General features: G+C 36.4%; 1 long non-coding RNA gene across 1 annotated transcript in view; it reads right to left on the reverse strand.

The window, feature by feature from the left end:
- LOC103093358 (uncharacterized) overlaps positions 1–17560 on the reverse strand; it is a 37377-nt gene extending 19817 nt beyond the window's left edge. The window contains exons 1-2 of the long non-coding RNA XR_001628549.2: positions 17147–17560; positions 5270–5476 (exon numbers count right to left, since the gene is read on the reverse strand). This is a non-coding gene — a long non-coding RNA (uncharacterized LOC103093358). The remainder of the gene's footprint in view (positions 1–5269; positions 5477–17146) is intronic.
- Positions 17561–26399: the final 8839 nt, after the last annotated feature.

The raw sequence follows: 26399 nt of genomic DNA on the forward strand, positions 1-26399 counted from the left end.
GATGGAAGGCAGGTGGAGAATTCTTTCAAGTCCTTTTAATGAAACCCAAAGCTAAAGTCATCATATTCATTTTAGTTGTTATACTATTCCTTTCTGTAACAGTCTGCCTGGTTCTTTTTTATAGAAGGTCAAAACCATTTCCCTAAAGAGTAGATTCTATATTAATGAATCAGAGGGCTAAAGGAAATTTCCTCTATAACTTCCTCCCAAAGAATAAACATGGGATTAGGAAATCTAGTTTCTGACTTCTTGTTTGTAAAACCAAAAATATATGTAACTTTGAATTAGTCACTTTCTGTCTCTGTTCCTTGATCATCTGAAACAACTATATTTATCATTTCTGTTTTTCCATTCCCTTATAATTCTTTTTTCTCTAACCCATGTCCAATTTATATAAAGGAACCAGAGTGTGATAAAAAATAGAATATTCATAAATACTTTCATTCAGAAATAGATTTAGTGTATATTTAGCTAATTGATCTCTTTCTCTATTTTGTTAATACTTATTCATGTTTTCCCTCTGAGAACAATTTCAGTTGCATCTCAGAAATTTTAAAATGTTATTTCATAATAATTATTTTCTTTTGCATAATTATTCATTGTTTTATGATTTGTTAATTTGTATTTTTGTGGATATGAAATTACTTTTTTATTATGTATTGGTCTATAAAAGAAATCTTTATTATTTCTTCGTTTTTGCATTTGTTTGAAATATCTCTGTCCCCTTATGGATGATTAGATTTTTAGGTTCTTGTTTTCATTTGTTTTTGTAAAGGTTCTATGTGGTGCTGAGAAATCTCTATAATTTTTATGAGTCTTATTTAAAATATGCTCTAAGTCTTTTAGGTCTAGTTTCTCCAAAAATGTGTTTTATTCTAGCTGTTGTTTATCTTTTAGTTAGATTCATCCAAAACAAAGAGGGACATTGAAATCATTTACAACTGTTGCTTTATTATCTATGACCTCTTGAAGTGAATGAATTTAATATGTGAATTTAAATGCCACATTTTTTGGAATGTATAATATTGATAGTGATTTGTTGTCTGTAGTTTATCAATATAATGAAGTTCCCTTGTAAATCTATTTTTAATATTTTGGATATTTGTTTTGTCTATGCCTAATAGCATCATTGCATTTCTATTTTTGAATTCTCATACTGTATAATTTTTTTTCTAAATCCTCATTTGTACTCTGTATATCTATTTAAAAAAAAACATTTTTGCGTGTGTGAACAACAGTTTTATTCTAAATACTAAGTCCTATTTTAAGTTTTTTATCTCCCATTATAGAAAATATCTCTTCCTTTTGGGGATTATTAATCAGTGAAAACCCTCTCCCATCACTGAAGCAAGATGTCCCCCTTTTCAATCTGTTTTTAGTTATTCCCTTTGCCTCCTTGTCTAATATCCTATAGATTCCCTCCTTTTTAAGAGACTGTATAATTTAATTTTCTCTTCCTTGTTAGTCTTTCACTTGATGAGAGTACATCATATATCCCCCTCTGACTTTTTCCTCCACTTTCTTACTTTTATGCACCCTTACGTTTTGTAATTTAGTTCTATAAAAAACTTGCATTCACCCATTTGGGGTGTTATGAGTTTTGGTCCATAGTATCCCAGGACTGTTTCTCTGTGACCACTTCTATTTGACTTCTGATTTCATCCTTGTCTCCTTTTGCAAATTCAGAAAGAAATTTCTTAATGTTTTCTTTTCATGTTGTGTTATCATCCTTCATTATAGTATTTACATATTTTTCTTGTATTTCTGTTATCTAGGGTCTTTGAGAAGGGGAAAAATAGGATTTAAAAAAAAATTCCAGGGAGGCCCTAAGCATTTATTTTTAATTAAATATTTAACTTAACTATGGTATGTTTTAGAACTTGTAGTATAGATTTTGGGTTTGTTTTCTGGAGACATTATTTAAATTTTTATTTATTTATTTTTTAAAATATTTTTTCCATGTTTGCATGATTCATTTTCTTTCCCTCCCCTCTTCCCTCCTGGGTCTCAGAACCAACAAATAATCCCATTAGGATATATGAATGTTATTACATGATGACTATTTCCATATTATTCACTTTTGCTATAGAGTGATTTTTTTAAAGCCTAAACCCCAAATCACATACCCATATATACATGTGATAAGTGATGTCACATGTTTTGCTTTTGCATTTCTACTTCCATAGTTCTTTCTCTCAATGCTGATAGCATTCTTTCCCATAAGTCCTTCAGGAGTGTCCTGGCTTGTTGCATTGCTACTAGTAGCCAAGTCCAATACAGTGGATTGTCCCACAGTGTTTTACTTTCTGTGTACAGTGGTCTGGTTCTACTCATTTCACTCTGCATCAGTTCATTAAGGTTCTCCCAGTTCATATAGAAAGTCTTCTGGAGGCATTTTGTGGAGTCTCTCAAGTATACCTTTCTTTATGGTGTTCGGAAGTTTTGAATAGCTGTCTTTCTTGCATTATGATGTTCAGGTTTTTTGGCTTGTCATCTTTTAGGAGTCCTATAGTCATTAAGTTGTCTCTCTATATCCTGTCTTCAAGCAGATATGTTTTGTTTGTTTAGTTTATGTTTTCTATTGATATTACTGCCTTTTGTTTCTCTTCATTTGCATTCCCAATCCTTTATTCTCTCTTTTGTTTCTTTGTTGAGACTTTTTACCACACAACTTAATAACAGAGGGTTTAAGTGACTTATCCAAGGTCTTGGAGTCAATAATGTTATTATTATGGTCTTGGTACAGGATCATCTGACTTTAGATCTAATTCTCTTCCATAGGAATCTAGGAACTCACATGATATTCTAGGAATGGTTAGAAAGAACACTCTTTGGGGAGGGGTGAAGTCTTAACTCTGCCACCAATGTACTATGTCATCTTAAACTAGCCACTTTATCTCTCAAGTTCTCAGTTCCTTATCAGGAAAATGGGGATGGGTAGATTGGATTAGATGACCTTTTGTTCCCTTTCATTTTTAAAATTCTATGATTCTACAATGATACCCAGAGTCTTGGGCATATTTCAATTTTGACACTAAATTACACTGGGGACTTCTCATAAAATACTCATTGAATGTGTTACAGGCAAACATCAATGCAGGAGAACAGACCATAAATACCCTGCTAATCAAATAACAGAAGTTTAGAAAGGTCAGAACTGTAACTTATAATGGTATCTTTCCCTCAGTATCTCAGAAGAATAAAAGAGCAAAGTATGGAGGGTTCCCCAGGCAGAAACAGCAACTAAACTTGATAATGAAAAACAAATCTCTAGGAAGTCAGGATCATGAGGATAATAAGTTGGATAAAGAACAGATGAATAAGTTCCAGACCCTGCAGTTCTTCATCCTCTTTTACCTGAATCATCTGGGCTTGAGGAATTAAATTCTCTTGACAAAGTGGAAAAATCTTGCCCCGTCTCAACAAATGGCAGAAACAGGATAGTCACCAATCAGCTTAGTGAAACAATTTAGACAGAGCCATATGGAATGTATTTGCTTCTGCCACTTATTTTCCCCAGGATGGTTATCATTCTCCAAATCTTCATGGCATGTCAGTCGTTCAGGTGGCAGGGGAATGACCAGTTTGTCCAAGGAATAGAATCAAAGGCATGAGAGGGTAAAACATGGTATGTTCTTTCTCCACCCTTACCTTCCTCCCTGCCTTTCCACTCTCCTCTGGGATCTATAGCAGTTGCCAAGAGTTTAGTTTATTTTACCAACCCAGCTTCCCTATTTAAGCACAATCTGTCACTTCTCATCTGCTTTTGGATTCTTTTTGGCTGCTCATTAGTCATTTGATCACTTGATTATCAAGTAATGCAAGGGAAAAAGAGAAAGATTGGCAAACCAAATGAAAATGTTCAATAGCTGAAGATCCAACAGAAGACTTAATTGAAACATCTTATTGTCCCTATGCCCCATCTGCTAGCACATCTCCCAACAGAAAACATAAAGGAAAATGACTAATAAAATAAGAATTTTCCATTGTAAATTTTGGCTAAACAACTAATATCTGAAAGTAAATTTCTTTAATGCAAATTCTGAGTAAAGGAGAGCCTTGAAAGAGCATTAGGAAAGAAGTTACATAAGAGCTACCACTCTTTTATTTTTACTTTTCACATAATTTTTTAAAAATATTTTTCCATGATTACATGATACATGTTCTCTCCCTCCCCTCTCCCACACCTGACAAGCAATTCCATTGATATATATATATATATATATATATATATATCCTATTACTCAAAAACCAAGTGATGAATTATATGTTTTTCTTCTGCATATTTCTACTCCCATAGGTCTTTCTCTAGTTGTGGATAGAATGCTTTTTCATTAGTTCCATGGTATTGTTCTTGATCATTGCATTGCTAATAGTAGGAGATTCTATTATATTTGATCATCCCACAATGTTTCATTGTGCATTCACATTCACATTCAACTGTGCATCAGTTCATGGAGGTCTTTCCAGTTCATATAGAAATCAAACAGTTCATCATTCCTTATAGTACAATAGAATTCCATCAATGAGGTATCACTTTACATTTATCTTGAAAGGGAATAGGAAATTCATAAGCTAGAAGTAAGAAGGGGACACATTCAGGGACTGCTTGTGCCAATTCAAGGAAAAATTGGTTCATAGTAAGGAGAGTGTTCAAATGAGAATGATATGAAAAAAATAGGAAATTAATTGGAAGCAACATTATGAAAGGGTTCTTATGTTATAGTGATCACCTTTGGTTCAGATAATACTGCATTATCAATTTTCCACTAAGCAATTTTCATGTAAGAGTTAGAACGACACTGTGAATAAAGGGTTCATCTTAGATCCAGGAAAATGTAGTTTCAAGTGCTACCTCTGAGTCATACTAAATTTGTCACCTTTTGCCTCACCTTGCCACAAGTCTCTGAGTCTATAAATGACAAGCAAGTTGTTGATCTGCATTGATGAGATCACTGTGTATATTGGAATTTCCCTAATGCAAATAAAATTACATGTCTGGATACCCCAAATAAAAATCATTTTTACAAATATGAACTTAATTTTCAATTGTGAGCTCCAGAGGGTATTTGCTAATAATTTCAACACTTCAACAGATCTTTTATTAAGTACCTACTATGCATAAATCATTATTTTAGCATTGGAGATACAAAGGGGAAAAATGAAATAACCTTACATCTTACTTGAGGAACACTATAGGATATAAGAGCTTTCCTCTCTTCTTCTCTGGTCCTTCCCTCTATGTCTAGAAAGAATGGGGAATACTCACCTATTTTCCACTTTCAGAAGCTAGTACAGAGACAGCTCAGTTGTATAATTATAACTTTGCCAGTTGGCTTTCCTTTGTTGTCCTCAAACCACAATGACCTTTTCCTCCTCTGGATGACAGTCATAGAGCCCAGCAATTGATTTTATAGTATCATTTCTTCTCCTATTTTTTGTTTTCATGTACGAATATTTCATCCATTGCAGATGCCTTGGGAAATAATAGAATTGGCTCATCAGGAACTGCAAAATGTTCCAATATACAAATTGTTCCATTTAAATTTCATTTAGTTTTCTTGTGAAAATGCTAACATTTAATTGTATTTTATATAAACACATAAAAGAATCAGATTGTTCCAAATGTTTCAGTTGACAAGAAACCCAGTACTTTGTACATCATAGTTACTAAATATTTATTTCTTAGGTTCATTTGAATTGATCTAACTTGGTCCATTAAGATGGCTCAAGATCTCTAGCTCAGACTTCCCTTGGTGAATTAGAGAGACCCAATAGTGATTGAAAGAGGAATGGATTTAGAGACATAAAACTTGTATATGAATATTGCATTTTCTCCTAAGCAACATCATGACCTTAGACAAGTTACCTTACCACTCTTGGCTTCAACTTGCTCATATATAAAATGAGAGAGTTAAACAGACATTCCATGAGGACCCTTTCATGTAATCTATGTAATCTATGAACTCTGCCTCACTAATGTCTTTCACTAAATGGCAATGCTCCCAGCCACAATGATATCTAAATTGGACCTTTTACTAAGGGCAAAAAATCTGGGATAGTTTTGAAATTCTTTTCTAAAGAGCTCTATTGAAACTCAAGGTTCTTACCACAAATGCCATTGCTCTTCTCCATCAATCTATAGACATATGTTTGTTAGGAGAACAACAGACCTACTGACTCTACAACTTGATAATGGTCTAGTTTTATTGAAAAATTACTTATTTTCAAACCATCTTTCATTTCATGACAGCTTTCAACACTTGTCATCTATCATATCCTCTATCTCTCTACACATCCTCCCTCTCGTCACTATTTAGCTTTCATTAATAATGAAGGATATTCTTTCTGCCAATAAATTAATGTTTAGGAACATTATCTCCAATGCCATGAAGAAGGACATTTTTTAAAAGGGAGAGTTAATTATTAATTATATACCTTGCCTACTAACTCCCCCATATGTTGCTTTTTGGAATTCATGATAAGCCATTCATTATGCTATTGGGAACTGTTTTTTAAGGGAAGTTTTAAAGACAGTGATATGATAAAAGATTATTTCATAGATATTTGTATTTTTTTAATTAATGAGTATAACATACTAATATTTTGAAAACTTTTCATGCAGGTAAATATATGGCAAATCCAGTAGTGTGCTAATAAATATTTAACAATTGTATTTTTTCATGTATAGATATATATGAAATAGATATAGATACAACACACTTTTAAGTTTAATCTGCATTATTCACAGGTCCTCCAACACTTTACTATGTCTAGAAAAAACAATACAATAAATACAAAAATATAATGCAATGAAACAAGCAACACAATAAGTTTTTGTTTTTACTTAATTTGTAGTATTTGCCGTTTTCCAAAGTATGATGCCTCTACAAAAAAATTTAACAATTTACTTTTGCAAGCCACTTCAAACTAACTCCAGTATACCATTTGGTACAAGTATTATTGATAGAAATATGCTAATATCTTTTATGAAATTGAACTGAAAAGGATTTATAACAGAATATGAGTTGAGTTTTCCACAGATTTTAAATATGACTTGCATGCTTTTGTGACTATCACAACACCTTGGAAAAGGCAGGTCATTGATAAGCATTTAGTGACTGATTTTATTATGTTCATATATATTCTATTCAGTTCTATCTTTTATTCTTTCTCAGTTTTCAAAGGCATCCTGAAAACATATTCCCTCTCGGGGCACTTTCTTTAATTGAGTGTATGTAAATACAATTTCAGGATTTAAATTGTACTTGTCTGTTTTAATCTCCATCAGTACTCAGCTGCTAACATTTGATACAGTAACCATTCAATATAATATTGGTGAAAGAATGAACTTAGAAATGGAAAAAAGTGGTGAACAGAAAGATCAAAAGATCATGGGATTTTAAAGCTGGAAAGGTCATGCAACTCCCTCATTTTTGGAGCTGAGAACTGAAGTGACTCATAGTCAAAAAAGTGACAATCCAGGTCCTTTGAGTCTAGATAATGCTCTTGAGGACTTCATTGCTATAGAAGAAACCCAAGAATAAAAGTACTTAAAGGAAGCAAACCATGAAGAGCTTCAATGAAGAGTGATTTCAGGCTGAACTGAGATAATGGAAGTAAAGCACTTGTAAATCTTAAAGTGCTACATTAATGCCAATTACTTATTATTATTATTATTATTTGCCTCCTATCTGTGTTGACTTCATTTCCTAATGCATCTACTACACTTCTGCTGAACTTGTGCAATGTGCATAAAGCAGCAGAGGGCTGTGCTACTAAATATTTAACTGGGCACTACCAAAAAACAGAAGAAGAAGAATGCATACACTCATTTAAGTGTCATCAGAATTAATAACATATTCTTGAGTCTAGACAATAAACAAAATAGTAAATCAAGAACTTATTGGTAGAAACTGCTCATTTGAGGAATTCAAATGCTCAAATTGAAAATTTAACAATCAGCTCTCAAAAAGTCTGGTTAGAGCTGGCTCCAACACACTTCTACTGAAACCTTATATCCAGATATTTTATTTATCAAATTATGTAGTCAAAATGTTTTGGTTAAAATGTTGTCTGCTCATACTCAATGAAGCAGAGAGCAGAACAATTATTTGCGTTTTTATCCACAATGAGAAACAGGAAGAATTTGTGGTGGGATTAAGAAAGGTGGCGGGATCTCCCCTAGAATTTTTTATAAATAGTCTCAACTGTCAGACATGGTTCTAGATATGGTCCAACATAGCATCAAAGAAATGGAGCTGGTGGCACCTGGACAATCCTTCCTTTTCCAATATGTGGTTCTGTCATAAGTTTAGCAATCATTTCATAAAATTAGACTCCTCATAATAAATAACATACTTTTTCTTCAGTAACTTGTGCCAGGAGAAGATTATAATTCATCACCACCTTTACTCTCCCCTGCATTTCAACTGCATAAATACTGACCTAATATGATAGCCACCACCGAATCAATAGAGCTCATATCAATAGCTTAAAAGTCAATCAAATTCAGTTGTCTTAACAGCTGACTTTGGTAATCAGGCTAAATTGACTTGGCAATAACATAAAGATACATTGAATATGGACTCTGTATTATTAAGAAGAAGCCTCTCTGTCATATATCAGGATAGCTTCATAAATCATTCTTCTCTGAGAGATTTGTCACTATAATTTTTGAAAAAAATGATTTCCCAATTCAATTAAACAAATATTTATTAAATACCCTCAATGTGCCTGACAAATTAAAATTAGATGATTGCCAAAGTCCTTTCCAGCTCTACATCCTTTGATCCCATATTCTAAAAGTCTGAAATTCAATATCCTCCATAATCAGTTTCAACTTAGCACTCCAAATTTATTTCAAATTATTTTTATAATCAATACTCTATACAAACCAATTCTTTCTCAAATCCATGTCTTTTTGTTTCTACATGCTCTATGTGATTGGACTACCTTTCAGTTGCTTCAGAATCCTCCTTCCACTGTGTTCTTATGGGAGTCATACAGAGTACCATAGAGTAAAACTAAGTATAATTTTTTAAAGCCCTTATCTGTTGTCTTAGAATTGATACTATCAATTCCAATGGCTAAGCTACTGGAGGGTTAAGTGACTTATCAAGGATCACACAATTAGAAAGCATCTGAGGTACAATCCACTGAGCCACCTAGTTGTCCCATCTTATTTTCTCTTTTATTTAGAGAAGCAGAGTCGCAGCTAAGAATTCCAGGGAAAGAGCTCACTGTGTGTGCCTCATCCAAGTTATGTCACTTCAGAAATACAGGATTTCATTTTCAATAAAACTTAATCCATTTTTCTTTTAATTTGTGGAACTCAAAACTATGTATCTTCCTTCATTCCTGCCCAAATGCCTGAATCATAATTATATTGTGATTTCCCTTTTTATATGCTGGTATATGTTTCATGAGCAAGAGGTGAGATGGTAGAATCTTAGTAATAGTTCTACTGATACTGTGTATCAGTGTGCCAATTCATTTTCTATCTTTCCTTAGTCAATGAAAGTTTCACATTCTGATGGTTGGCTTATAGTTATCTTCCTCCTGTCCGTATATAGCAAGTCCAAGAATCTCTGAATCCCTATTCCTCCTCCCCATTTTCTCTATCTAGGAACATTCTTTAAGTAAAGATAGCAAGGTTATATAAATCATTCAAGGCTTAGGTTCAATACCACCATCTCCATGGAGCCTTCACCAACTAGAATTATTCCCTCCCCCAATGGGAACACTAATAATATATTTCTCATACTGTTTATACATGTTAACATTCTATTTTGGGTTATACTTATTTAAGTATATGCCCCCTTCCTCTAGCTAGATTAGCAGATCCATGAAGGTGTGACCTGTTTACATCTGTTTTTATCCTCCTTTTGCTTCTGGTACATAGTAGGTGCTTATGAAATGTGTGTTTGATGGGGGGGAGGGGACAACACTGCCCATTGTTTCCTTAAATGTTTATTTAAATTCCTTAAATAGTTCAGCTAAAAATGAACTTTGATCCATATTAGTCCCTACCTTATTTCTGAAAATATTGAAGTCTAACTAGTGAACCACCAAAAATTTTAAATAATTTTGTTCAAGACCTCCATTTCTGCAGATTATCATTTAGTCTTTACTTTCTCTATAAGCCCTTATAGTAAGGGAATAACTTGGCAGAAAGGAGCTATCTCCCCCCCCCCAATTAAATCACCATTTCTTAGTGATTTGGTTCCCACATTAGCCACATTGACAAGTAAAGGGCAGGCCCTTAATCATACCCATTTTACTTGTTGGCTCAAAACTTCAAAAACTCAAGGGTTGAGCAGCTATGGTTTCTGTTCAATTTATTTGCTATTTACCAGTCCACGGCAATTTTTATTCCCCTGGTAAGAAGAAGAGCTTGGATTTTTTCCCCTTATTTAAGAGAATGCTGAGTATAGTTAAAGCAATGAAACAACTCTCAAATCTATGTCATCTTCTCAAGCTCATTTATCAACATCCAAATAAATGAACACTTCAGTTTGTTTAGAATGACAAATTTTATAGATTATAGCCTTCATAAAAGCTGATGGGAAGTATACCTGAAAATGCAACTTTCTATCATTTAAACTACAAAAGAAGAGCCTGTCTCCAGGAATTTGTTAATAAGTACCTCCTTCCCCCCTCCGTTTTAAAAATTATTATAGCAATGGATCTTTCTCAGATTCTGAGTGGTATCTGAGATACCACTTCTTCAGAGTTATAATGTAAGGAAACTTTAATAGTGGGATTTGGTAGGGGAATGAACAAGAAGAAAATATAAAAATCAGGTTTATTTTTTGGAAAGAGAAGAAGGAAAAGGAGTAAGGAGAATTATTACAATTAATCTTAAACCCTAATTTCTATAAACCTATCTTAACCTAACTTATCTAAGCTAAAACAATGTTTCCCCAGCACCAAGTATCACAAATAGAGTCCAATCAAATGGGCCAGGATTTTCAGATAAAAATTGTCCAAAGCAGTTCCAGTGGAGAAGTGGATCTTCAGTCCTCTGTTCTAGCTGCCAACAACCAGTTCAAAAGATTCCTCTCTTCAAGTTGGTATCACCAAAAGCCAGAACCTGTTGTCAAACCTCCAAACCCAAGGTCCTTCAGGAGAGAAGTGCCTAGACTGTTGGGACCTTAGAATCTTTACCCAGATCTTGACCCTTAGGGTCCATTGTGACTCTCTGTCACATGCTCCTGTCAATCACTCTAACTTCTGCATTACACAATTCTTTTGCAAACATCCTCTTCCTATTACAGAATATAATTAAAAGAGCCTGGAATTTGAGGGTTAGAGACTTGGATTTGAAAATTACTCCTGTTACTTCCCCCTCTCATGACTCCTCTTTGAACTAATTGTACTCCTCTCTAAAATAAGGGAATTAGACTTAGATGTTCTCTAAGAGCCATTCTAATTCAGTGATCCTAAATAGTCTTGAACTCACTGAGAGAGAAAGAGACAGAAACATAGGAAGGAAGGAAGGAAGGAAGGAAGGAAGGAAGGAAGGAAGGAAGGAAGGAAGGAAGGAAGGAAGGAAGGAAGGAAGGAAGGAAAAAAGAAAAGATAGGAAGGGAGGAAAGGAGAAAGAGCCTCGTGTATAAAACAGGAAGGAAAGGGCACTTTTGGATGTAATGGTCTCTAATGTCTCTTAAAACTCTAAATCTATGGATTTGTGATTGTTAAGACTCTTTCAGCTCAGAACTTAAATCACTCTTTGCCAGTATAATGTATTAAATGACCCCACCTAAGTATTGTACCAGACTTAGTTGCCACAAAAGAAAACTCCATTGGGGACAGAGTGGGAAAGAGTCAGAGGAAAGTGGCAGTATTGTAAAAAGAAGAATAAAAAATAGAAAAAAAAGTTTGTAATCAATAAATAAATGTTTATTAAGCACCTATTATGTGCCAAGAACTATGCCAAGTGCTAGGGTTACAAAAAGAGGCAAAGTACCATTTTTGCCCTATGCAAACAAATATATGCAAATAAAGCTATATAAAGGACAAAAAGGAATAAAAAACAGTGGAATCAAGACTAAGATAGTGGAAGAACAGCATTCCAGGCATAGTGGACAGCCAAGAAAATAAATTCCCAGAGCCAAAAGATTGAGTATTCTTGTTTGTGGAATGGCTGGGACACAAGGTTACCATATCTAAGAATGTGTGTTTGGTAGTAATGCATGTCAAAGAGAGAATTTTCTAATTTCCCCTAGCAGTGATGAGAAGCTACTGGAGTTTATTGAGTAAGAGAGGGTTTACATGATCAAACCTATATTTAAAGAAAATCACCTTAGTGGCTGAATGGAGAATAGATTGGAGAGGGACTTGAAGGCAGACCCATTAGCAGGATATTATAATTATCAAGGTATGAAGTGATGATGACATGCACTAAAGTGGTGGTAGTGTCAGAGAACAGAAAGATGGAAAATTAGAGATATATTGCAGAGGTGAAATGAGCAGACCTTGGCAACAATCTGGATATGGAGGGTGAAATATGGTAAGGTATCCTGGAGAACTCCTAGGCTGTAAGCCCAAGGGACTGTAAAAGGGAGTATAGAAAGAAGGGGTAAGAAAGATAAGTTCTGTTTGAGATATATTAAATTTAAGATATCTTCTAGACATACATTTTGAGATGTCTAAAAGGTATCTGGCTATTTGCTTCTAGAGGTCAGCAAAGAAAGTGGGGCAATAAAAGTACATTTGATAATCATGAGCATAGGGATGGTAGTTGAATCCATGGTAACTGATGAGATCACCAGTAGTACTAAGAAAGAAGAGAAAAGAACTGGGGACAGAACCTTGATGGATACCTCTTGTGTTATAAAAAGAAAAAGTATTAAAGAAGAAAGGGGGATCAACAGTGTCAAAAGCCTTATAGAGTTTAAGGATAATTAGGATTGAGAAAAGGCCATTGGATTTTACAACTAAAAGATAATTAGTTCTTTGGAGAGCAATTTCCATGGGGTGATAAGGATGAAGCAAGATTGTAAGTGGTTAAGAAGAAAGTGAGAGAACATGGAGACACCTATTGAAAATGGCTTTTTCAAGGGGTTTAGCTACAAAGGGTAGAATAGATTATAATGGAGAAAAGGTTTGGGTAAAGGAAACAGGATCTAGAAGAGAACAACTGAGGTTTAGGGTGGGCTCAGAGAGAGGCGAGGGGGTTTGAAGATTTTCCTCCTTCTGCCTCCCCTCCTTAACTGGCTTCTCTCCCAGATTTGCTCTTGTCCCTCTTGTCCCCTCTCCACTACTAGAGACCAGACGGTTTCTTCTTAGGAAGATGTTTCTCCCCTTGATCTGTTCACTCACACTTGATTCACAGCTTGGGGAAAAGAGGAGAGTGGGGAAAAGGAGTCCCTTTCTCTAGCTAAAACTTTTCATCTCTCTTTGAGTTGAGGGGAGAACTCAGGCCTTAGTAGCCTGAGACCCCTCAGAGAAAGTCAGGTTGACTGACCCTGGGTTTGGCCCCTTAGCCACAGTTCAGACACAGGGCAACAGGAGCTGAGGTAAAGTCTGACAGAGATTCAAAATGCCTTTCTCAGATTTCTCTTCAAAAGTCTTTTCAAATGAGAAATGTTGGGGGGGAAAGATTTGCAGTCACAAGCAGGGAAAAGTTGGGTAACCCTCAGGAGAAAGTCTTATTCACCCCTTCCTCTTCAGTTTCTCCAAACTGAGAGACCAACTGCTCTTCCAGCCAAAATCTGCTGGTTTCCCTCAACATTCCAGTCTCCTGGGGCCCCTCCCCCATTGAGGTGATCAGATCCACACATTCTTCAGCCTGGCACTTTTCCTTTATTGCCAGCCTCTGTCACAAGATGTAGGATTATGGTTAGAGATGGAAGGGCCAAGTGAGGGTTTTTTTCAGGATCAGAGAGCGGCATGTAAACTCCTTTATAGTTCTGGGCACAACACTTCACTTAATGTACCCTAACATTGTTTTAGTTTCTTTACCCACCATAACAGATTGTTGACTCCTATTGATACTGTAGTATGCTAACATCACCCAGATATTGCAGTATACTAAAATCACACAGTTTTTTTAACTCATGAAAGATTTTTTGAAATTTATATACATTAAATTTCATTTTTTTACATCAGGGCCCAATATTCTAGTCTATTAAGATAATTAGAAGTCTTGACCAGTGTGTTAGTTGTCCTTTCCATCTCTGTCACTTACAAATTTGATAAGTGGAACATCCATTCCTTTTTCTAAGACACTGATAAAAATGTCAAACAGCATAATACCAAGTACACATCTCAGGAGGCTTCCTCAGAGAAAGAGGCTTATTTATGCTTCCATTAGAGGTTTCCTTCCCTGGAGTAGATGCTGAACCATTAATGACTAATCTTTGGGTTTGGCCACTCAACCAGTTCCAAATCCAATTTATGCAGCTCCCATATATTCATCTTATCCAAAGAAGTAGCTTTAGAGACTTTGTAAAATACTTAGCTGAAATCTGGACAAACTATATTTACAATATCTCTCTGTTTTTCTAGTGTAGTAGATACATAAGTATTTGGTAAATAGGACTGAAATAACCAACTCCTCTCATGAGGTTGCTTGGGCTTTGGGTCTTAGAAGTATCAAGAATCTGGAAAGCACTCCCCTCATAATCTCATTGGCTATCTGGCTATTGGAGTTTTTTCTGTGCCCTTTGCTTCTATGAATAAAATATTCTTCCCTGTGTAGACACCAAAAAGTCTTAACTTCAGCTTTTTTTTCTTCATCCTCCTGGAGATCTCAATGGCTTTTTGTTTGCTAGCTTTCTCTCTCTTACCCTTGATCTATTGTCTCTATCTAAGCTAGCTTGACTAAAGCAGAAGTGTAAAACACCCAAGCAGCCTACAAATCTCACAAGTGACCAGAATGAGATTATAATTTAATAGGGAAATATTTACCAAACAAATAAGAATGTAATAAGACAAAATGCTAATTTGTGGTTCATGAAGTCAATATGCTCCCTCAGGGGTCATTATGTATGTTTTAGTGGCTGCCATTTCTACTTGAGTATGACATCATTGGTGTAAAACAAATTCCCTAGCAACTTTCTGTGCTCTTCTGATGAAGTCTTGATTTCTTGTTTCTTCTTTCTGTATCTAGAGAATCTCATCCATTCTTAAAGGTCTAGGTCTTAAAAAGCTTGAGCCTCATGATCCCCTCTTTGAGTCTATCAATGCCAAGCTGTTTCCTATGAGAATTTTCCAAATTTTTTTCTAAGCAACCTTGACTCATGGAATCAGGTGACAGAACAGACCAATTAACAACTCTGATAATTGTTCTACCTTCCTGCCTCAAATCATATCTCACAATCCTTTCTCAATAGGCTAGATTTTCTAAAATGTCCCTCTCACACAAATCTATAACTGAAAAAATAAGTCTAAAAATACAATACAAATAATAATCAATTCCTTCTTTTTTCTCTATTAGATACTCTGCTAAAAATGAGAGATCATGTTACCACACTTGAGATATGTGGATTCTTTTATGGCTTCTTAGTTTTCAAGCCTCACACAAGGATAATGGACCCAGTGAAGGTCCTGTTAGTGGGGTCCCCCCAGACCTACAACACTGCAAAGCACTCAGTTCTACCTCCTCCAGAAAGATGCAGAGCTTAGGCAGCCCTGCAGGAGATCAAATAAATCTCCTTCCAGTGACACTGAAAATATATGAGAGCTAGTGTCAGGATTCTTAATGGTCTTATTTTATAGCATTACTAATGACAACACTAAGCTCTGTCTCAAAACCACACAAGGGAAAGGCTGGCTGGGAGCTTTCAGCATCTGGAAATGGGACTGGGCACAGCAAGTTTGAATGATTCAAACAATTTCTCTCCCACCGCAACGAGAAAACTTAGAAAATAGACCAAGGCGAGTCTATCCATTTAGAGGCAGGGTTGGAAGCTGCACCTGACAATTTGGCTAGGTTCCCCTGACCACCGACATGTAGCATCCAATAGTGTCCACATGAGAAGTGACTTCTCTGGAGGAATATGGCCTTTAGTCTGCAGAGTGTATGTTATCAATGCAGGGAATTATTCCTCATCTTGGTTGGTTTTCAAACTAGCAGAAGAACAGAACATTGGGGAAAATTAGACTCCTACTGACAAAGAAAGTTGAGACTATTCGGTTTTTCTGGGCAGAATAAATTGAGCTGACAGTTCAGAAAAGAGAGCAAAAAAAAAGATAAATAAAAACATTCTTATTTTTGAAAATTTTTGTTGATTTACGAAAATAAAGTAAGACAAACCAAAACCTAGTCCATATCTTAAGGGCAGAAAGAGGGCATGTGCCTTTTGTTTTGGCACTGTCTTAAGTGTTAGTTCCTTTGGCTCATATACACATGGGAGGAAAGGATGGTACTAAGTGAAGGAACTGAATTAACTGTATACTGTAACTGAGTCAATATAAACTCACCCAGATTTAGTAGTTTATTTTAGCCATTAGGGCATCCCTTTCAGTGTTGGTGTAGCCTTGTCTGACTGGGCCAACCCTTATGAAAATAACACTGTAATATACCAGTAATTATGGGTGAGGAATAAGGATATCAAGTCTCCAAAAGTTCAATTGTGATAGTAAAAGACTTCCTTTCTTTTATTCACTGGTGTATTGTGAGCGGCCTTGGCTCATATACCTCTAGAAGGGTAGTCAGTTAGGACCTTCTCTACACTTTGTGTTTTGGGGGTTCTTGCCTTAGATTTTCACTGTCTGGGAGAAAGAACTTGGAATATATCCAAGATGGGATTAAACAGTGATATAGTATCCACTAGATTGAGCCATAGAGCTTTTGCTATGGTACATCATAATAATATTACTATATTTATACAGCAATTTAAAGGTTTACAAAATGAAAAAGGGAGACTGAAGGCAGAGAGATAGACAAATAGAGAGAGAGAAAGAGTAAGAAAGAGAAAGAGAGAGAGAAAAAGAGAGGAGAGAGGGGGAGGGGGAGAGAGAGAGAGAGAGAGAGAGAGAGAGAGAGAGAGAGAGAGAGAGAGAGAGAGAGAGAGAGAGAGAGAGAGAGAGAGAGAGAGAGAGATCATTTCATCTCACAATCCTGGCAAATAGGCATTTTTATTATCCCTATTTTACAGATAAGCAAGTTAAGGCTAAAAGAGGTTAAAAGACTTACCCCAAATCCCTTCATAGTATCTGAAGCAGGATTTTCTAGGACCAACTATACTACCTATCTTCATGGTGGCATTCAATCTTCTATCACAGGAAGAATAAGAGAAATGGACATCTTCATGGCAGACAAAGATCAAAATTCAAGAGCCATCAAATTGTTTTCTATTTGTCTTAGATTTTGAAAGTATTCTTCCTTCAAAGACATTAAATCATGAAATCTTCACTTATCACTTCTATATAACAAATATCTTTAAATGGTAAAACTGAAAAATAAGAGCAGTAATAGAGAATTAAGGGGAAGAGGGAGGAAGCACAGTTCAGTAAAGAAAACAAAAGGGTATTAGGTGGCAAATATCCTCACAAGCAAAGATCTTGCTTTGTGAAGACTTCCAGTTCTCAGAGAATATGAATGTGTTTAGGAGTCATTGGGGTCAGCTGAAGAGGAATGTTGGTGGAAAAGAGGAAGAGTTTATAAGTATAAAGAATGAAAATCACCTGTAAGAAAACTTCTACAATGCATAGAAACAACTGTCCAGTCTTCCAGATTTGGCTGAGGAAGGAGAGTTGAAGTGAATGGCGTTATAAGTAAAAATTAATCTTGGAGGCTTATCAAGATTTATAAGCATTTATTAGGAAAGAGAGAGAAGGGGGAGGGGGAGGGTTTTCAGCCTAACTGTGGGTAAAAATTGGATCTTCCATTGCAGCTAGCCTCTGAGCCTTGGTTGTCAGAGATCACTAGATATGAGCTCAGATGAGGGAGTAAGTCCAGAGAGAATTAGTTCAAAAAGATAGAGTTCTGCTCTGCTTCCCAGGATGGCTTTACAAAACATCTGCTCCTCCCTCCATGGCAACATTGTGCCTGGATGCTGACACTGATGCTGAGAACCCCAGGGGTCACTGGCCTCAGACACATGACTGATTCCTACCTTGAGTCCCTGGGGTACACCAAATCAAAGCTAGGATGGAGGCCTCCTACATATTTGCCTAGGATCCCACAGCTAGAATATATCATAACAGAGGTAAAACTTGAACTCAGGTCTTACTCTGGCTCTTAGGCTACTCTTTTCCCACTGCAGGTGCTTCTCATCTACTTCTATATTTTTATGTTTCAGATGCTTGAGAATCTATGTGTAGAAAACAAAGTATTTCCGAGTGTAAGAATGTATTTGTCAAGGTAGGATAAATAATTTGATTAAGTGTGTAAAAAAAACAAAGAAATTAACTTGAAAATAGTTTCACTGGATTAAAAAATGAATTTAAAAGCAATTAAGTTAATAAAATAGTCTGACTTCACAACTAAATGAAAATTTTCCTTTAAAATTAATTTCCCTAGTTTTTTTTTTTCTGTTAAGTCATCAATTTTTAAAAAATCACTATCTTTGAGCTCAACATTTTTTGCCTCAGTAAAAGTGGTTTTGGCTCTCTCCCCTTTAATGCTATGTTACAGTCAATCTGCTTTTCACTGTATTTTAGCAGATCCTGTCTTCTAATTTTCCAATAGGGAGAGAAATTTGCAAATTGACCCATTTCTCTTCCCAAGTCACATGTACCATAGACCATGTTGCACCCTTCCATTTTAAGCTAAAACAGCCTTTCCCCATGCTTAGCTCTAACTTTTCTCTGCTTCCTTCTTTTATATTAAAGCAATATCCCCATCTTTCAGGGCTGTAAGGAAATTCAATATTTGTCTAGTCCAAAGCCTATCTCTTCATCCCTATTAACTTTTCAGTAACAAGTAGTTATTCAGCCTTTGCTTGAAGACTTCCAATGAAAAGTAATCTACATACCTTTAAGGATTACATTCTACTTTGGAATAACCAAGGATTAAGAAGATTTTCCTGATATCAAATCAGCACTTATTTTGTTGTCGTTTTTTAAAAATGTTTTTAAACATTCAAATCCATTGTTCTTAGTTCTACTCTCTAGGATCAGGCAAAGTAAATCTTACCCATATGACAACCTTTCAAATATCTTAGGAAACTACAATGTCCCATGTCTTTCATTCTTCCCCAACCAGTCCTCATCTGGGACCTTTTGGCATCTTACTTTGTCTCTTCTGAATGCTCCCAACTTTGAACTCAATAATCCAGCTGTAGGCTGATTAGGTATAGCAGAGAACAACAAAGCTATCACTTTATTTCTGTAAGCTATAACTCTTTTTAATATAGCCCCAAATTGCATTTTCACTCTTGGCTATCAGGTTGACCTTTATTGAGCTGCCATGTATGTTTAAGCCCTCCCCCAAACAGAGCCAATACTTTCCTTCTTGCTGCCATTGTGCATAGAGGAGAGGTGCAGGGTCCTGAACAAGACAGTATTCATCAGTAAGTACAATTCAAGAAACACAAATTTTGGCCTCAGCTACACCTCTAACTACCTACATGATTCTAGGAATTTAGCCTCTCTGGCTTCAGTTTATTTATCTGTAAAATGATAAAATTGGACTAAGTGTCCTGGGTCCCATTACAGCTCAGAAAAAGCGTCTATTACTCTACCATTGACCAATAAACAAATCTTTATCAAACATCTATTGGGAATGAAAAAGAAATTGTGTTGTGATCTCTGCCCTTAAACATCTTCCAATATGATCGAGGAGTAAAAAATTGATTATCTGAAGTTTTACATGAGAAATTGTTCAATTAGAGTCTGGAGAGGATTTGGTGTTGTATGAATTGGTTTAGGAAAACTTTTTGAAGGAAGGGAGGCTTTATCTGGACTTTGAAAAAGTGGTAGAAATTAAATCAAGGGAGAAGAGCTGGAGGAGGACAGTATAGTCAGGGAGAATAGCATGGATCACATCATGGAATAAGGAATAAGGATGATGTGGGGTGACAGTGAGTGACTTGGCCTGGTAGGAACAGATGGTCTTTACTAGTGAAAGAGGGGATAAATCCGGATAGGTAGGGCTGGATTTTGGGGAATATTCATTTGGTTATATAGAATTGTTTAAACTTTCTATCCCTTTCTACCCAGGGCAAAATAATAGCTTACTAATCTAAAATAAAGTGATATAGTAAGAAGGTCAGATGCAGGAATAAGGTAAAGAAATCCATCTAATCCCTTTAATCAGATTCTAGGGGAAGTGATAGTCAAATGGAAGAAAGTGTTCATACCTAGTTCCTTAGCCTGACTCTGGAGTTCTGAAGGAGGCATCATAAAACATAATCACTAACAAATAGCCTTTTACCATTCTATCAGCTTCTCTAACAATTCCTGCCCCCATAACTACACTCTCTGCCTCTTCTGACTTCTGACTTCACAAAGCTTTCCTTGCTTTGCATGGATTGCATCATTCCTCAAAATAGCATTTTGTTTACCTTTTTAATTACTTTCTTAATTTTCCCTTTTTTAAAACATAGTTTTATTTAGTCATTTTCACACATTTCACACATTATTCATTGGAAACAAAGATAATTTTCTTTTCCCCCCACCACCACCTCTCCCATAGCTGATGTGCGATTCCACTGGATATGACATGTGTCCTTAATTCGAACCCATTTTCATGTTGTTGGTATTTGCATTAGTGTGTTCATTTAGAGTCTCTCCTCAGTTATGCCCCCTCCACCCCTGTAGTCAAGCAGTTGCTTTTCCTCGTTGTTTTTACTCCCACCATTTGTCCTCTGCTTGTGGATAGTGCTTTTTCTCCTAGATCCCTGCAGATTGTTCAGGGACATTGCATTGACACTAATGGAAAAGTCCATTATGTTCGATTGTACCACAGTGTATCAGTCTCTGTGTACAATGTTTTCCTGGTTCTGCTCCTTTCGCTCTGCATCACTTCCTGGAGGTTGTTCCAGTCTCCATGGAATTCCTCCACTTTATTATTCCTTTTAGCACAATAGTATTCCATCACAAACGTATACCACAATTTGTTCAGCCATTCCCCAATTGAAGGGCATCCCCTCATTTTCCAATTTTTGGCCACCACAAAGAGTGCAGCTATGAATATTCTTGTACAAGTCTTTTTCCTTATTATCTCTTTGGGGTACAAACCCAGCAGTGCTATGGCTGGATCAAAGGGCAGACAGTCTTTTATTGCCCTTTGAGCAGAGTTCCAAATTGCCTTCCAGAATGGTTGGGTCAATTCACAACTCCACCTGCAATGAATTAATGTCCCGACTTTGCCACATCCCCTCCTTAATTTTCCCTTTTTATTTTTAATTCAGTTGACTTTGAGCTTCCTGGTATTTTAGGAAACTATTGTGACTAGACTAACAGGTAAATCTATTTAAATTTAGATGTAGAAATGTGCTTTTCTCTTGGGTGTTTCCTATATGTATGCCACTAGGTACCACTGAGAAAAACATTGGTCCTGGACATGAAAAGTTTATAATCTAGTTTGGGTAATAAAATGAATATGCAAAAAAACTGGTTTAAGAATACATGCAAGGAGCACTACAAAAAGAATTAGAAATAAAGTGACAACATAAGGTAAAATGGTAGAAGAAATTCTAAGTGGTTTCTACCTTTCTAGCCTAATCCTTCTCTAATCCATTCTCATACAGCTAATAAAATCATCTTTACAAAAGGATCATAGATTGAAAGCTAGAACTGTCTCTAGAGATTACCCAATCTATTTCCTCATTTTAGAAATGAGGACATCTCTCCTACCTGGAATTATTCCCCTCTCAATCTTCTTAATAAATGTTTCATTATAATTTAGGGTAATCTATTATAGAATATAATTTTTAAGGAACCTGACACATATAGTCCAATCCATATGTGTATATAATCTCTATGATGTATACATCTAAGGGGATCCTGGAGGAAGAGACAATATTTTGACAAGTGGAGATAGGAAAAGAGGAATAATGTTCCAGTTGGAGATTCTAGAACTTTTACCCACTCTGGGCCTTGTTTTATTTTCCATTTGTAAACAGGAATAAGAGGGTAAGTGATGTCTGATAACTCTTACACCTAGAGATGTAGTTATAAATGTTTAACAACTGATTCTTGGGAAAGTGTATATGCAACATGCTTTTAAGTTTAAGCTTCATTATCAACAATTTCTCCATCATTTTCTTAAGTATAAACAAAGAATAAAATAATTATCAAGCCTTGATTTTCTAATTTCTGAGATATAAAAGCTCAGAGCTAAAAGTAACTAATGACTCAATGGATAGAGAGTTGGACCTGGAGTAAAGAAGACTTAAAGACATAAATTCATTTCTAGCTTCAAACACTAGCTGTGTGACCCTCAGCAAGTGATGCACTTCTATTTGCCTCAGTTTCCACAAACAAGGTTGAATGACTTGCTCGGGGTTACATAGCTAATGGGGATAAGATTAGCAACTACCTCTCTTAATATTTTTTATTCATGTTATAACACTTATTTTTTAAAACATTTCTGATTTCCAAATTTTCTTCTCCCTTCTCTTCCCCCACTCACTGAGAAGAGAAGCAGTACGATATCAAATATACATGTGAAGTCATGAAAATATATTTCCATATTAGTCTATTGCAAAAGACCCCAAAACTATAAGAAGCAAGAAACATAAATGGAAGCTAAAAGGAGAGGAGAGGAAAAAAGGGTAGGAGAGGGAAAAGAAAGGAAGGACAGGGGAAGGGAAGGGAAGAGGAGAGAGAGGAAGTGGAGGTGGTTTCAATGAGCAACTATCCTATCAAGATCTCATCAAATCCCAAATATAGCACCAATGAGATGTTTTTATAGGCTTATTAAAGAAATATGTCATCCTCTAGCCTAGTTATCCTTGACCAGACTTCTTCAGGTCTTCAACAAGCAATAAATAAGTACATATTAAATCCCTACTGTATTCCAGGCTCTGGAGATACAAAAACAATAGTTTCCCTCAAAATAGTTGCAGTCTATTGGGGGACAATAAAAATGGAAGGATATATGTTAAGTAAATGCAAGTAAATGTAATTGGGCTTTGCACAGAGGGAAGCACATATTTGGGAGCCATAAATGACTTGCTTCTGTGAGAAGACATCTTGTACTCTCCTGCCATGCGAGTAGGAATAACCCTGAAAACCTGGAGTTCTAGCACACAATTTAACTGAACTTTTGGACCTGGTGCCTGGTGGACCTGTGCAATATAGGAACTGATTTAAGCTAATCCTCTTCCCGCCCCAGAGAACGAGGTGGTATAGATAATGCATCCCTCCTCCCCAGTGTTTATATGCTTATTCTTGCTATACTGAGGAAATAAAAATGTCTTTGTAAAAATAGATCTGACCCTTAAGTGGTTAAATGGAAATGGGGTGCAAAGGACTCCTTAAGTTGTTAGAATATAATCAGTAGAAGCTTGAGACAATGTTTGAGAGACTGGACACCTCCATACCCTGTTAAGGATACCAGAGAACCTTGGGAAAGGAATAAAGTGTAACTCGCCTGGCTTTCAGGCATTGGGTAGCTAGTGCAGTCATTGTTTAAATTGGCAAAGTAGGAGCTAGAAAAACTTAAGAAAACCCTTGTGGAAAAGATGAAATTTGACTTAAGTTTTGAAGGTACTAAAAAGCAAGTAACTAGACATTGCAGACATGAGGGACAGTCTGCATAAAAACCCAGGGATGGGAGATTTTATTGTTCAGTTATTTTCTGACTGTTTGTGACTCCAAGCGGTGTTTTCTTGGGAAAGAAACTTGTGATTTAGCATTTCCTTCTTCAGCTTATTTTGCAGAACAGGAAACTAATGCAGAGAGTTAAGAGCCTGGTCCAGGGCCTCACAGCTAGTAAGTGTCTAACCCTAAATTTGAACTCAGGAACATGAGATTTCCAGACACCAGAGCCAGTGCTCTATCCACTTTGTCACCTACATGCATTTTGTCTAAGTAAGGACAGTTTGCCGTGGGTGTGTTAGGGAGATATATAAAAATCTATAAAGAAAAGTTGGCACCTGTAGTGAGGGAAATTACAGGGTGCAAAGAGTTTGATTGACAAGCCCTCAAGACTCAGAATTCTCCCAGGGCTGACAGGAAAAGTTCCAAACTGGTTAAGAGACGGTTTTTTCAACAACAGTTGGGAGCTGAGAAGTGAAGCCTGAAGAGTGCAGATCTGATCTCTCTTGGACTCCCTTGGACATCTTGGAAGCAGCCTTTTTGGATACCATCAAGCAAGAGTGAGCAGGAGTTTCCCCAATACCCTCTGGTGGACAGAGAGGAAAATTGGAGGAAATCAGTCTCTCTTTTGGACATCTGAGCACTCAGCTGGAGTCCTGTACCTGACCCATCAAAGGACTCTCTACGTGTGAGAAATCTGGCAACCTGTTGGAATTGGCCTTAGGAATTTATGTAATTAGTTAAGGTAGTTAAATAGTGGGCTTAATTAGAGGATAAAGCAGTCAGATTTCCCTTCTCCCATTTTCCTTCCTCCCTTCATCCCTTCTCTGTTAATAAAGTTCAACATTATTTATATTTATGCACTGTTTCCCTTTGTATTACCTTCCTTCCCCCTTTCCAAAATATAGATTTAACATACCCAATTATGAAGGACTTAGGATGCCAGAGAAGTTTGGATTTTGTTCTAGAGGTAACTGGGAGCCAAATTACATTAAAAATACTTCCTATAGTACTGTGGTTATTTTCCTCCTCGAGGGGAGAATTCTAACTTCAGGTCTTGTGTCTGAGGTCAGAATTTAGTCTGACAGAAAATGGAACAGGGTGAGACTACTTTTAACCTTCAGGCATTTGGCAAGTTGACTGGTATAGGTGATATGTAGGAAAATAAAATAATTTGGAAACATCTCTAACCTACATCCTTTTGAAAAAGCGGTGCGAAAATGAATCTCAAAGGGAACATCACAAAGAAATTGTAGCCATCTTCCTTTCCAACCCCTATAAAGGTTTGTCACTCTCTGGATTGCTCTTCACTTGATTTCATCACAAGGGAAATTAATTTAATGGCTGTTTACAATTCCAAGTGTCATTTTCTTTGTGTCCCATAGCCCTAGAAAGCTGCTAAGCTGCCTGCCCAATGGGCTGTTGTTGCTTTGATTTTCAAAGTAACGGATTCTAGCACTGTTTGGTGATTCGTCATAGCAAAGACATGAAGGTCAACTCAGTCCAGACTCTTGTTGCTGCCCTAAAAGGTCTGCATCTTACAGAAAATGACAGGAATGATATGATGGGAGAGCTTTGCCTACATCATTTGTACCTCAACACACCCTTCTCAGGCATACAGGATTATGGACCCCAATTTATAGATGAAGCTAGAGATTTTAAAGGACTTGACCCATGTCACAAAACTATGAAACAGCAGACTCAGGATTCTAACCCAGTTTTCTAACTTTAAAGCCAGTATATGATCTATGACCCTTCCCCCACCTTGGTCATCTCCACTCTGCTCTCCCCTCCCCACCTCCATCTCCAGGGACCTTCCTAGTAGCACTGTCTAATAAACCAAATCAGGTCAACCTGTATTCAATGCATACTCAGCTACTCCAACCCTGAATGTGGCAAGAAAATAAGCCATGCACATAATGGCATCTAATAAATTAACAACAACATTTTGCCTTGTCAAGGCTCATAGAGATGGGTTTTAAATGTCATCACCCAAGTGGATTCTCTAGCCTGGAGAAGGTATGCATTTCATGCCCTAGGCTCTTTGTGATGAGGAGCATTTTAGCTTCTCTTCATTAATGAAGGCTGCAAGGGTCCTCTCTTTAAAGGTCAAGAACAAAATTGCTCACTCAGACAACTGACCTTACACCAGGCTGAGATTTATTGTCTGTATCATGCAGGGGAAGGTGGCAGGTTTGAAGGAACCCTAAGCTTATTAACTCCATGCTTCTACCCAAAAGACATCTCTCATTGACTTTGCACAGATTTCCACATCAGCCTTTCCTATTGGCTAAAGATCCTGAAGGACCTTGTGGGAAATATAAAAGCTGTCTGGGAGGTGATAAAAATTAAATCACTATCGAATATTAGTACTTTAGTTCAAAGAAGTTTCTTAGATTGGCTTGTCACTCACCCAGAAGAAAGAGAACAGGAGAGAGAAAACTTTTCATTTGAGGGCAAAAAGGGAGTTAAGAAAAACTCTTAGTACTTCTGAAAATGGGGTGGGCTCTGAGAGATAAGAGGCAATATGAAGCAATTGTCTCATCAAAAGGGAAGAGAAAGTCCCAACAGAGAAATGCAAAAGGGTCAGCAAAAAAGGAAATTTACCTTCTTCATTACTTTACAAAGAGCTTATAACATTTGTAAGCAGTGTTGACATTAGACTCATAGGATCTAAGTATGATTTCTGCCTCTATCACCTGGGTGTCCTTGAGCATCTATCCTCTCTGGACCTCAGT

Source organism: Monodelphis domestica, chromosome 3 (assembly GCF_027887165.1).
Source record: "Monodelphis domestica isolate mMonDom1 chromosome 3, mMonDom1.pri, whole genome shotgun sequence".
Taxonomy (NCBI): Eukaryota; Metazoa; Chordata; class Mammalia; order Didelphimorphia; family Didelphidae; genus Monodelphis; species Monodelphis domestica.